Genomic DNA, 12227 nt, shown 5'->3' with positions numbered 1-12227 from the left:
TATTTAATGACACAGCAGACACCAGAAGGAGAATAGAATTTTGTAAAAACAAAAGATAAGGCAAAGTGAAATGAGTAAATACACAAATGACCATATTTTTTCAAGTTTTTGAATTAAAATAATATCAGAGCTTTTGTAAATATCTTGGAAATCTAAATTGATGATGATGAATTACTTCCACCATTATTTTAGTTTCAATATACTTTGGCAAAATAAATACTTTTTGCTTATGTTACATCATATGATTTTTTTCAAAATGCTTATCAGTTAAAGGTTTTCATAGATTTACTATGTACCTCCACCCAATAAAAATCATTTCCCATATATTCCTTTTATTTCCAATTTCTTCAACATCATTTCACTGTAAATATGTGTTGTTCAATAAAATAATTTATAAAATATGTACATAATCAATCTGTGAGCCTTCTGTCTAATTTACAGTATTTCCCTGACTATCTATCTGACACTTGTTTTACTGAAAAAATAAGCACCAGTAATGCAGATTCAAAGGAGGAAGAGATCAGATGTGGAATAGCGATTAGGCAGCTGGACTCACACCTGGCAGGTCAAACACTGATTTCTCTTCATTCAGGATGGTTTTCAAAGAGTATTATTTGTAGCTGGTATGGTTTGGATGTGAGATGTCCTGCAAAATCTCACATGTGAGACAATGCAAGAACATTCAGAGGAGAAATGATTGAGTTATAAGGGTCTCAACACAATCAGTGAATTAATCCCCTGATAGGGATTAACTGAGCAGTAATTTAAGTGGTTGGGTGTGGGGGGAGGAAGCAGGAATTGGGGAGGCTTTGGGGTATATATCCATGTCTGGCTCTTGGAGAGCCCCCTCTCTGCTTCCTGGTCATCATGTGAGCTGCATCCCTCTGCCACAGTCTTCTACCTTGATATTCAGCCCCACCTGGAGCCCCAGGGAATGGAACCAGCTGTGGATGGAGACCTCTGAAACTATAACCCCTTAAATTAACTTTTCCTTCTCTATAATTGTGCTGGTCAGGTCTTTTAGTCATAGCAGCAAAACAGCTGACTAAAATAGTAGCCAACCATGATTCCTTTCACACTTCTCTTATCTGTTTCAGACCAATGGAGATCCTAGTTTATCTCTGACATTCTCTGATTCTTAACAAACATTATCCTTCCACATAAACTGGAAGGGAGCACTGAAAACTAAATAGCCACATTGGGAGTACTTGTACATGATAGATGTTTATAAGAAAATGAATCTTCTTCCTTTTAGTTTTTCCTCAATACCTGAAATACCCTAAAGAATTTTGCTACATTGTTCCTTTCTATATTTCCAATGATGTTGTTTGTTTACAGAAAGATAAATGCTTGCATTCTCTTATAAAAATGGACATGGTTTTCTGAACCTTATTTTCCCCACTATTCTGCATTACATATGGTAGTCCTGAGACCTTTGAAAACCATCCTGAATGGAGAGAAGTCAGTGTTTGCGCTGCCAGATGTGAGTCCAGCTGGCTCATTGCTATTTCACATCTGACCTTCTCCTCCTTTGAATCTGCATTACTGGTCTTGAGACTAGCATATATGTTATATGTATGTTAGAAGAATATGTTACAAGAATGTTTTTAGAGGAGTAGAGGAAAAGTTAATTGGAACACATGTCAGACAGTGGTGTTGTCCATCATTCTCCTGAGGTGAGAAACAAGGGAATCAGTATTTTGTACCAGTTGTGGTAGGAAGGAGGAGATAACTTTTCTGGTAAGGCAATTTCAGTTAGCCAAATCCAGCAACCAATCTGTACTAGAAAGGCAACCATTAACACAGCAGCCAAGGATGTGTCTTGACTGAGGACCTGTGTCCTGACCTACAGATGGAGAGCTGGGTAGGACAGGACCCTATAGTACCAGTTTCACTTAAGATGTTTATCTGATAGTTTTTCTTGGTGGCTTCTTTCATTCCTAAGTCTCTAAGGGTCAATCAGGTCCTTACTTCATGATGGGGTAATCCATAAAAGAGAAATTAAGCCTCAGAGAAACTTAAAGAGGGTCTTGAACAAAGGCTTTAACACAATAAATATAATACAATTTATATACATTTTATTCCATCCATCTCTTACAGAAAATATGAACTTCCGACCGAGCACCCAATCTCCCCATATCCTCCTACAGGGACTGGTTCAACTTTTAACTATGGCTCTACAAAGAGGAGGGCTGAGGACAAATCCTCTATCTCCCCAAAAGAAAGAAAAGAAAGGAAAAGAAAAGAAAGAAAACGACAAAGACAAAAATGAATACACACAATGAAAACTGAAACCACCTTAAAATCCTTTGAAGATAACAGTGAGAAGTCCTGGGTTCTGTCAGCCAGGAGGAGAATTTACAGAACTGAAGCAATGAAAAGGACTTGACACAGGAGACTGAGTCTAAATGAGGGACAAGAATGAAATAGGACTTTGAATTTTTGAGAAATGGAGATTGCAAAGAATATTGTACTTCAATTTTTCAGTTATCCTGGACCATGTTTTTTTTTTGTGTGTGTGTGTATAGTATATCTAAAGAGATCCTAAATATCTTAATAGATAGACAGGCAGATAGATGGATGGATAGATAGATAGACAACAAATCTAAACAACAAAATTCCAAAAAGGTGATATAAGTCCAATGTGTATTGTAAATGGATTAGGCCAGAAAATTCAGAGGAATGATGTAGTTGAGAATGTATTTTAAACTCATTGGATTTTGAAGCAACTAATAAATAACTAGAGATTAATTTTATGTTTAGAAAAATTAAAAACTAAATTTAGAAAATGAAATTAAGATAATCTCTCAGTGAGTAGGTTTTATTTCACTGGACTAAAATTATATTAACATTAAATAATATATTGAGATAATTAAAAATCTATAGTTCACAGAATAAGTTCCAGCTATGTAATCTATAAATACACAATGAAAACTAAAACCACCTTAAAATCCTTTGAAGATAACAGTGATTGTTTACAAGATATCATGTTTTAAAAATATTGTGTAATTTTTGTTATTCGAGGAAAACAAGATTGTCTTTTTATTGTTTTTAACTTAACTGATACATGAAATTATATGGGGCTGCCACATGATCAGGCAAAACCTATTTTCTCCTCAAATATTTACCATTTCTTAATAGTGAAACTTTTAAACTTTTAAACTATTAAACTTTCAAAATCCATTCTTTACCTTTTAAAATATATAATTTTTATCTATAATCAACTTACTGTGCAATAACACACCTGTCACATCATTGCTGAGAGCCAAGGTGAAATATGCTTCATGTCCTGACAATACAGTATGGTGACTAAGACACTATTTGTTACTTATATTTTAATATATCTGTTTCCTTTTGTATCATTAAGATACTACCTATAAATACTAAATCTTTAAAAAAAATTCCAAAATTAGAAATGTATTGCATTCCTTTAGAAGTAATTTTAGTGAATAATTGATGAATCATTTTGTCAAATGATTGTTGAATCATTTGGATTGACCTATATTGTCAATCTTGTCCTGATTTACAAATAGAATTTGAAGACTGCTTTATGCGACTTTAAGGTTATTCTAAGTTCCTGGTTTCCTTCTTCCTTATGGATTCTCTCTTCTTCCTTATCTCCCTAAACACTCAGTTTTTGTTTCTCCAGGTCTCCAAGCTTGAGGGCACCTGGTCACTTTCTACATCATTCAATCCCTTGATTATCTCACCTCTCTTGGCATCAAATACCATCTATTTAGTGGTCAATCCAAATTCCCATCTTCTGCCTTACCTTACCCATAAAATTGAGACTCCTATTTAAGTGACCATACAACATCACCATCTCAAATTTACCATTTTCAAAACTGGATCACCGATGCTTGTCTCAAACTCAATCTTCTAAAGTCAACCCATATTTGTTCATGACTGCCTCATTCTTTTGATAATGTAGGTCAAACATCAGAAGCATCTAGAATCGAATCCTCTTTCCATCTCATCTGACTTCCAATCCTTTAGCAATTTTTTATTATTTCAACATTCAAAGTGAAATAAAAATGTTTTTAGTTATTACATTATTTCTTCCATTGTTACCACTCCAAGTTTCAGTCATTTCTCACCTGAAATATTACAAATGCCTCTTAAAGGTGTCTACAATTCTTGTTTCTCTTCTATTTGCAGTTTCACATTTGAAAGGATATCCTGGTGCTCCCTTCAGCAGCACATATACTAAACCTGCAATGGTACAGAGAAGATTAGAAGATCATTGCTAAATGATCATCTGTTACTTTGAAACCAAAACACAAAGATGACAGGCAAATTCATGAAACTTTCCATATTTTTATTGATATTAATTTTTATGTTCTTGTTTTTTTCTTGATTAGACTTTTTTATCAAATTTTAGCTGTATTATTTCTTCTCTATTTCATATATTTCTGTTGCTACTATTATTTTTCCTTCCAACCATATAATTTGAAAATAATTTTTTATTCTAGCTTCTTTATGATACAAGTACTGTAAGTTATAAATGTTCATCTGAGTACTGTTTTATCCCAGAGACCCTGATATTTTAAGTTTTCATTATCACTTAATTCAAAGCACTATTTATTTACTTTTCTTATGTTTTCCTCCTTGACCTCTGAGATATTTATAAATGTGCCATTTAATTCTGAAATACTTGACATGTGGGGGTGGATTCTATATACCTTAAGGTAATTGACTTCTAGTGTAATAAATCATGCAGGAAACACAGTCTTCATGATTTCAAATTAAAAATAGAAGACATCTTGTATCTCATATTTCTTCACTTTGTTTAAAAATCTCAAATTTTTCAGTATCACTCAAAATACAGAGATTTAACATAGTCTGGAGGGCCTACATTATCTGCCATCTTAACTTGCACTTGAAGCTACTTCTAACACTCTCCCATCACTTCCTATTCTTATCACACTTGTTTCCTTCTGCATTTCCTTTCTGGCTTACAGCTTTGCACTATTGCTTCCCTTTAAAATAGTGTTTTTTTTTCTTCCATGTTACTATGTGGACACACTCTTTTATTTCTTATACCTTTATTCAAATATTATTTACTCAGTGGTAAAATTGCCCTTCTCCAACACTGTCTATCCTTCATCTTATTTTCCTTTGTAGAAAACTGAACATATAATGTACTATATGATTTATTACATCTCTCTCTCTCTCTCTCTCTCTCTCTCTCTCTCTCTCTCTCTCTGAAATACCAGATTCATGTAGGCAGGAGAGATTTTTTTCTTTTTTCACTATAATATCCTTGATACTAGAACATTACATGGAATATATTTATGTGTTTAATAAATTTTAACTAAATTAATCAAAGTATTGGTTATAAGCATTAGTTCTAGAAACCTAAAAATTATAAATACATTGAGTTATGTCATATGCATTAGTAATGATATCTATAAAGTAGCCAAAAGGTGTGCAAAATTGTTTAGGGAAAAATGTCATCAAAGTATTACTTATAATCCTCAGAAATTGAAAAAAAAATTAATTATTTAAATTATTATATGTGTATGATGAAATAATCATAAACAAACAATAATCAATATACTATATTTACAAATAGTATGAAAACATGGGGAATTTGTTCAGTATTAACAAATGTATAATTTAACTATTTTCCCATTGCTGTCATAATTTATAAACATAATATAATTTAAATTTCTTATAGTTAATAAATGTGAATGCAGAAAGAGAGAGAGGAAATGAGAGAAAAGTGTACAGTCCTTCAATGATACATAGTAAATGTTAGAAGTAACTACATATGAGTAATATGCTTTAAAGATACTTTATGATTTGTCTCCAGGGGTTGGTATTATTTTTTTAAATGAAATATATATTTGAAGAGATGGTATTGTTTGTTTCTTAACATATTTGGGATATAAATTAAGTTGGCAGAATATGCTTTAAATTGACTTAAGATGTGTATCATTTCATTTAGCAAAGTTCACTCTATTGGAATAAAATGCAGATAATTTGAATGTGTGTCATGCTTTAGCACCTTACTAAAAGTACCTACAGTCTCTGTCTTCCTGCTTTCTCAGGATTATCATTCAGTCTTATTTATTTATTTGATATACTGACAGGAGTTGTATAGGAAATATTGCATTTCACTAGTGGCACATCAGATCACATAACACTTTATTTTCCAGCATCATTGAAAATGTCCTCTAAATTTTTAATCACATTCATGGTGAGAAAAAAATAATTTCTGTCAAAACTAGGAAAACAATTTCTTAGAATAAAAAATCCTTTTAAAAATTTACTGAAATGTGTATAGTGCATTTCATCCAAATGTTTTTTAAAGAAACATCTTTTAAAAAAAATTCTACTAAAATATATTTCATCATACAGTCTGCAAGTACTGCATGAACTTTAAGCTTTTCCAATGAATACTGAAGTGAAAGAGTCATTCATGTTCTCAGCAATATCAGGATTTTCTGTATTAACATCTTTTTTTTTTTTTTTTTGCCTTCAATTGTTTCACTTTGCTCTATTTCTTTCTCCTATATAAAGTATTCTATGGTATTTTATACCATAAAGACTCCTTTTCAGGTCTTCTTTCTTGTCATATTTTATACATCTGAGGGTTTTTGTTGTTCTTGTTTTGTTTTTTATATTTTATTGTTTTGTATTTTAGCTAGAAGTAAATATTTTTTTCTGTTATAGAGCAATAATTCAAAGATAATTTTTTAACAAACAGCCTTAAAAAGCTTTACAAAAGATCTGCTGTATTAAGGGCCAAGTAGAGAAGACAGTTTTTCTTTAAAGATGCTCAAATTAGTTCAGCAACATCTTCAGCCTTATTAATTGCATACTCATTGCACTCTGGGAACCCACTTACCAAATGCGTAACATGAAGGTAACAGGCCAAGTAATGTCCAGGGAGTCATGAAGAGCTTGAGAACTCAATTCCATGTAATAAGTGATAAAGTTACAAGGGAACTAAAATTTTAAGGAAAATAATTGCATTAGAAGCTGAAAAGTGGGTCAGCATAAAGATCTCAAATCCAGTTTCTTCTAATTTTACAACATGAACCACTCTATAATCTCTTTGGAATATTGAGACTAAAAAATCTGATCAACCACAACCCAAATTTCAATTTCCACAAACAAAGTCAAAAGAAGACATGAATGATATTAGTATGGCTCACTTAATGTCCTGGGTAATATTATTTTCCATCAGCTTTTTACCCACCTGGCATCTTGAAGCCCAGTTATTACATTCTATTACATGAACTAATCCATAGAAATTTTAATTGTAAAGGCTGGATGTGAGCAGTAAGAAAGAGGAAAGCATACAAGCTAGGATCATTTATTAGTTGCTTAACATAATATATTTTCTTTAATAGATTTAACATATGAAATAAAGATGAGGAATATACAAGAATCTTAACAAATTTTGCTAATAATGTCTAACAAAATAGTGATTACAAATATGACATGAAAAGTATTAGAGAATCCTTACCTAAAACATTTGATTGAGCCTGATAGTCCTGGATGGCCTAATTACTTCATGTGAATGATGAATTTGAGGCATGGCTGGATGAAGGATGGAAATTAGTGTCATATTATTTTTCCTCTATGTGTGAGACGCAGGAGGGAAAACTAAGAAACCACAAAGTAACTTTTTCTGAGATCAATATTCAGCACACATTGCTAAATGATCATCTGTTACTTTGAAACCAAAACACATCCCAGAACAGAGAAAGGAGCAGTAGGGAAGCTGCATCTGATGGATCTGAGGCTCTCCCAGAAAGGAATGCTATATTTCTATCTGTATTTTACTTGTAGATGAAATTTTGAAGTTTGTTATTGGTTAAGATCTACAATCGGTGTGAGTCTGCCTTGAAATATAATCATCTCTGATAATGAAGTGTGTATCTTCCATAGTTTAGTCTCTCAAAAATATATCATGCATAACTCAAATGAGACACTGTCATCTCTAGCAAATAGCAGAAGTCTTGGGGAGCGATTGTGTTAAGGTTTAGATATGAGGGGTCCTTAAAAAGCCCATGTGTGAGAGAATGAAAGAATTTTCATAGGTGAAATGATTAGACTATGGATTAATCCACTGATAGGGATTAATGGGTGATAACTATAGGGAGGTAGGATGGAGCTGGAGGAAACAGGTCACCGGGGGCATGTCTTTTTTCTTTGGAGAGAAGATCTCTCTCTGCTTCCAAGTTGCCATGTCCTGAGCTGCTTTCCTCTGCCCCTCTCTTCTGCCATGATGTTCTTCTGCTTTAGCTTGGGCCCAGAGCTATGGAGTGGGCCATCTATGGAGTGAGACCCCTGAAAACTATAAGCTAAATAAACTTTTCCTACTCTTTACCATCTTGGATCTTTCGGTCACAGCAATGAAAAAGTCACTAAAACATAGGTTTTTGGAATTCTTTTCTTGACAACATTCTACAATTTAGGGAAATACTGCATTAAGATAGACAGACTGTGTGTATACAATATCCTGGAACTTGAAACAATAATTAAAGCCAAACCAGCTTAGAATCTAATGCTGAGGTAATGAAAATCTTCTGCTTAAATTTTTATTAACATTATTATTTTGTGGTTTTGTTTTGTTGTTGTTAGCCATCCTTTTACTTTGCCTATTTTCATTTTCATTTCAGTATTTTTCCACCCTCTGCTCTTGTGAAAGATGTAGATTAAACTCTTTATCTGTACAAGTTCCCCTTAGATTCTTTTTTCTCCATTTTTTGTAGTTGTATAAACATGCACTTATGGAATGTAAAATGCTTATGTAACATATTGTTTATAATGCATACACAGATGCCATCATCTATATGTACATTTTAAGATTCACTTGAGAAGGAATTAGAGATGATATGCCTCCTTACTCCTTCCTACTTCAATTAAATTTTCTTAAGAAGAATATTATCTTCTATAAACAGATTGCAAACATCAAAAGCAGGAAACTTAATACTAATAAAATATTATCAGATGTCTATATTCAAATCTTGTCAATTGTGTTAATAATGCCCTATCAGCTAGTTTTTCCCATTCCAGAATCCAACCCAGGAATCCAAATTTCCTTTAGTATTCCTGTTTCATTTCAACTAATCTGGAACAACTGTTAAGGCTTTCTTTGTCTTTCTAAATCTTAACATTTTTTATTCAATGCAAATACATTTTTGAAAATGCAAGCCTGGAAACATTATTGATAGACGTTCCCTCAACTGGATTCATTAAAGGAGTCATTAAGTTCAATTCAGTTTATAAACTTTCAGCAGGAATGCCACCACAGTAATGTACTCTCCTTCTGTTGCCTCAATATTAGGAGCCACAGATGATAGTTTCCTCTGACATTGGTGATGTTAACTTTGTTCACTGAATTACAATACTGTCCACCAGTGTTCTCCACTTTGAAGTTGCGGTACTACTCTTTGTAATAAGTATGAAATTTGCAGTGAGGTATTGTACTTTCAAACAAGGTAAATATGTGTTTCCTCATCAAACATTTATACAATGAATTTAGCAACCACAGTTGATTTTCTAACTTCCTTCAACATTTATTAGCTATAATTCTTGGAACAGCAATCTATTCTTCTTCATTTATTTATGTATATATTTTTATTCACTTATTAACATCTATCATGATCTCATGTTGTTTATGATTACCATTACAAATGTTTAAAGTTCAACTTGCTTCACATTTGGGGTTGCTTGTGAATTTTAGGCCATTTGTGCACCTCAACTGGATCAAATAAAATATAGAACTAATCAGTAAGCTTTTCCTCACTCTCAATCATGATAAGGATCATATCATCCTGCAACTACTTCTTATGCTTTCCCAAGCATAGTACAGCTGTTTAAAGTTATAGCTCTATTCTATATGTGAACATGTGAAATACATCAACATCATTATCTTCATCATCATCATCATTGGCCAACAATAATTTACACAAATGATTCATTAATTTCTTGATTTGTTTTATATCATCTTTCTCTCTGAGTTCTCTTTTCTTTAGTAATGAAATCCAAATTTAAAAATTTTACTTAGTGATGAACTGCTGTTATGGTTTAGATGTGAGATGTAATCCAAAAGTTCATGAATGGGACAATGAAAGAAAGATTAGAAGTATAAGAATTTGGTTCAGAGAGTTTAACCTAAACAGTGCATTAATCCCCTGAGAGGAATTAACTTCCTGGTAACTGTAGGCAAGTAGGGTATGGCTGGAGTCCCTGGGGGCTTGCCTTTGGTTTATATATTTTGTGGTGGTGAAGAGAGTCTTTCTCTGCTTCCCAGTGTGCATTCTTAGCCGCTTTCCTCTGCCTCACTCTTCTGCCATGATGTTCTGCCTCATCTCAGGCCCCAAAGAATGGAGTTGGCCATCTATGGATTGAGACCTCTGAAACTATGAACCCCCAAATAAACTTTTCCTTCTTAAAATTTTTCTTGTCATGTCTTTGGTTATAGCAGCAGAAAAGTTGACTAAACAACTGTGCATAAGTTATCTTGGCCTTGTCCCTCCCCTATAACCATGGTGTTTGATTTTCCTACTTTAGAATGATAAATATTTTTATTCAGCATTTTAAGATATGTATTGTTCTGTAATTTTTGTTCATGCTGATAAACATTTTCATGTCAGTCAAACTGCCCTTTCTTTACATACAAAAATTTCTCTTTTATCTCTGGAAGCTTTCAAGTTTTTATTTTTTTTTATTTTGATGTTCTAGAGATTATTTATGGTACAACACCATGAAATTACTCTACCTTGCCCTAGTTTGTATTCACACCTTTTATTTTCTGTGTTGTCTCAGTTCTAGAATGTTTTTAACAAGGATGTTTTCAAACATTGGTTTTGCTTCATTCTCTTAATTCCACCTATTAAATTTTCCTTAGATTATTTTTGTAGACATTTTAAATTTTCTATCTTAATTGCTCTTTTACATCTTTAATTTGTCTGCATTCTAAGTCATTTACATGTTTTTACATTATCTATGTTATTCTTTCTATCTAGTTGATTTAATCCTGTTTAATATTTTTGTAGATCCTTCCAGTACAGTTCTTTACATCCAATTCAATATCATTGTTTCATTTCTTCCAAATTGGTTGAATGGTTTCAAATAGTTTGTTGAATTTACAGTTAGAAAATTCCTCAAGTTACAAATTTCTCTAGCAAACCCTCTTAGTTCCTGTGTTTCATTTTATTTCCAAGTTCTTTTGGAGTTGTGTCCCTCTCTTTCTCTCTCCATCTCCTTTTAAATTTTTACCCCTCTCTAGTTCCATTTCTTTATGGATCTATGTCATCCTCCAGTAAAACCAGGCCTGAGATAGATAGTTCTGGGTCACGGTCAAGTTTTGGATTCACCAGATCCAAAGTGTGTTTGTTTTAGGTTCCAATAACAAAGCTATGTCTTTGCCTCCCATGTTTCTGTGATCCCCAGCTTCATTTCGTGGTGGGTTTAGGTTTTGCCTCACTCCAATCAATTCCCGATTTCCTTCTCTAAATATAGTTCTGGAAGTCAGTTTCCAGTGCAGTTCTCTTGACACCTCTAGACAATAACCTACTTTATTATTTTAAACTCCAGATACATGTGGCCTTCCCCTTGCACATGGTTTTGTTATTCTCTTCTGTTTCTGGCACACAAAGAAGTTAACTCTGAGCTCTATTAAATCTTCTAGTTTTTAACTTTGAGACAATATTGCTACAGTAGGAGGAGTTTTTGAAATTAGATTTCACTGTGCAATTTTGATCCATGAATCCTCATTTATTCTTCATAAGACATCTTTCATTTAGTTATAAATACTAACTGGGGAAACTGAAGTTCAGAAATATTCAATCACTAGGTAATAAGTAGTGGATCTGGAATTTGACTTTAGATAGTTTAGATAAGTCAGATTGTAAAAACCTGTTTTATTTCTACTGAATTTATATTCTCAGAAATGCAGATGTAATTTCATTTCCTCATTCTCAAAATAAAGCCATCGGGTAGATACTTTGTGTCAGAACTGAAACATTTTTCAAATGCCTCTTTTAAGCTTGGAGCTATCACTTGCTTACCTTCTAATTCCTGGGGTGTACCAACAAAATCCTAATGAAAATAAAACTTCAAACCACATTTTCATATTCAGCCTCAAGTGCTGTCAGAAAATAGCACCATCCATAGAGAGCATAACAACAAAATTTCATACACATTTTAACTGGCACCAAAGTCACATAGCATTTTGTGAGGCTAGGAAGCATGGGAATATTTTT

The 12227-nt window shown here is 32.9% G+C and overlaps 1 pseudogene; it reads left to right on the top strand.

The window, feature by feature from the left end:
- Positions 1-4182: 4182 nt before the first annotated feature.
- LOC125615449 lies at positions 4183-4320 on the top strand (annotated as a pseudogene).
- The last annotated feature ends 7907 nt before the right edge of the window (positions 4321-12227 follow it).

This window comes from Marmota marmota, unplaced genomic scaffold, assembly GCF_001458135.2.
Source record: "Marmota marmota marmota unplaced genomic scaffold, marMar, whole genome shotgun sequence".
NCBI lineage: Eukaryota > Metazoa > Chordata > Mammalia > Rodentia > Sciuridae > Marmota > Marmota marmota.
This window is presented reverse-complemented; position numbering and strand designations above follow the sequence as displayed.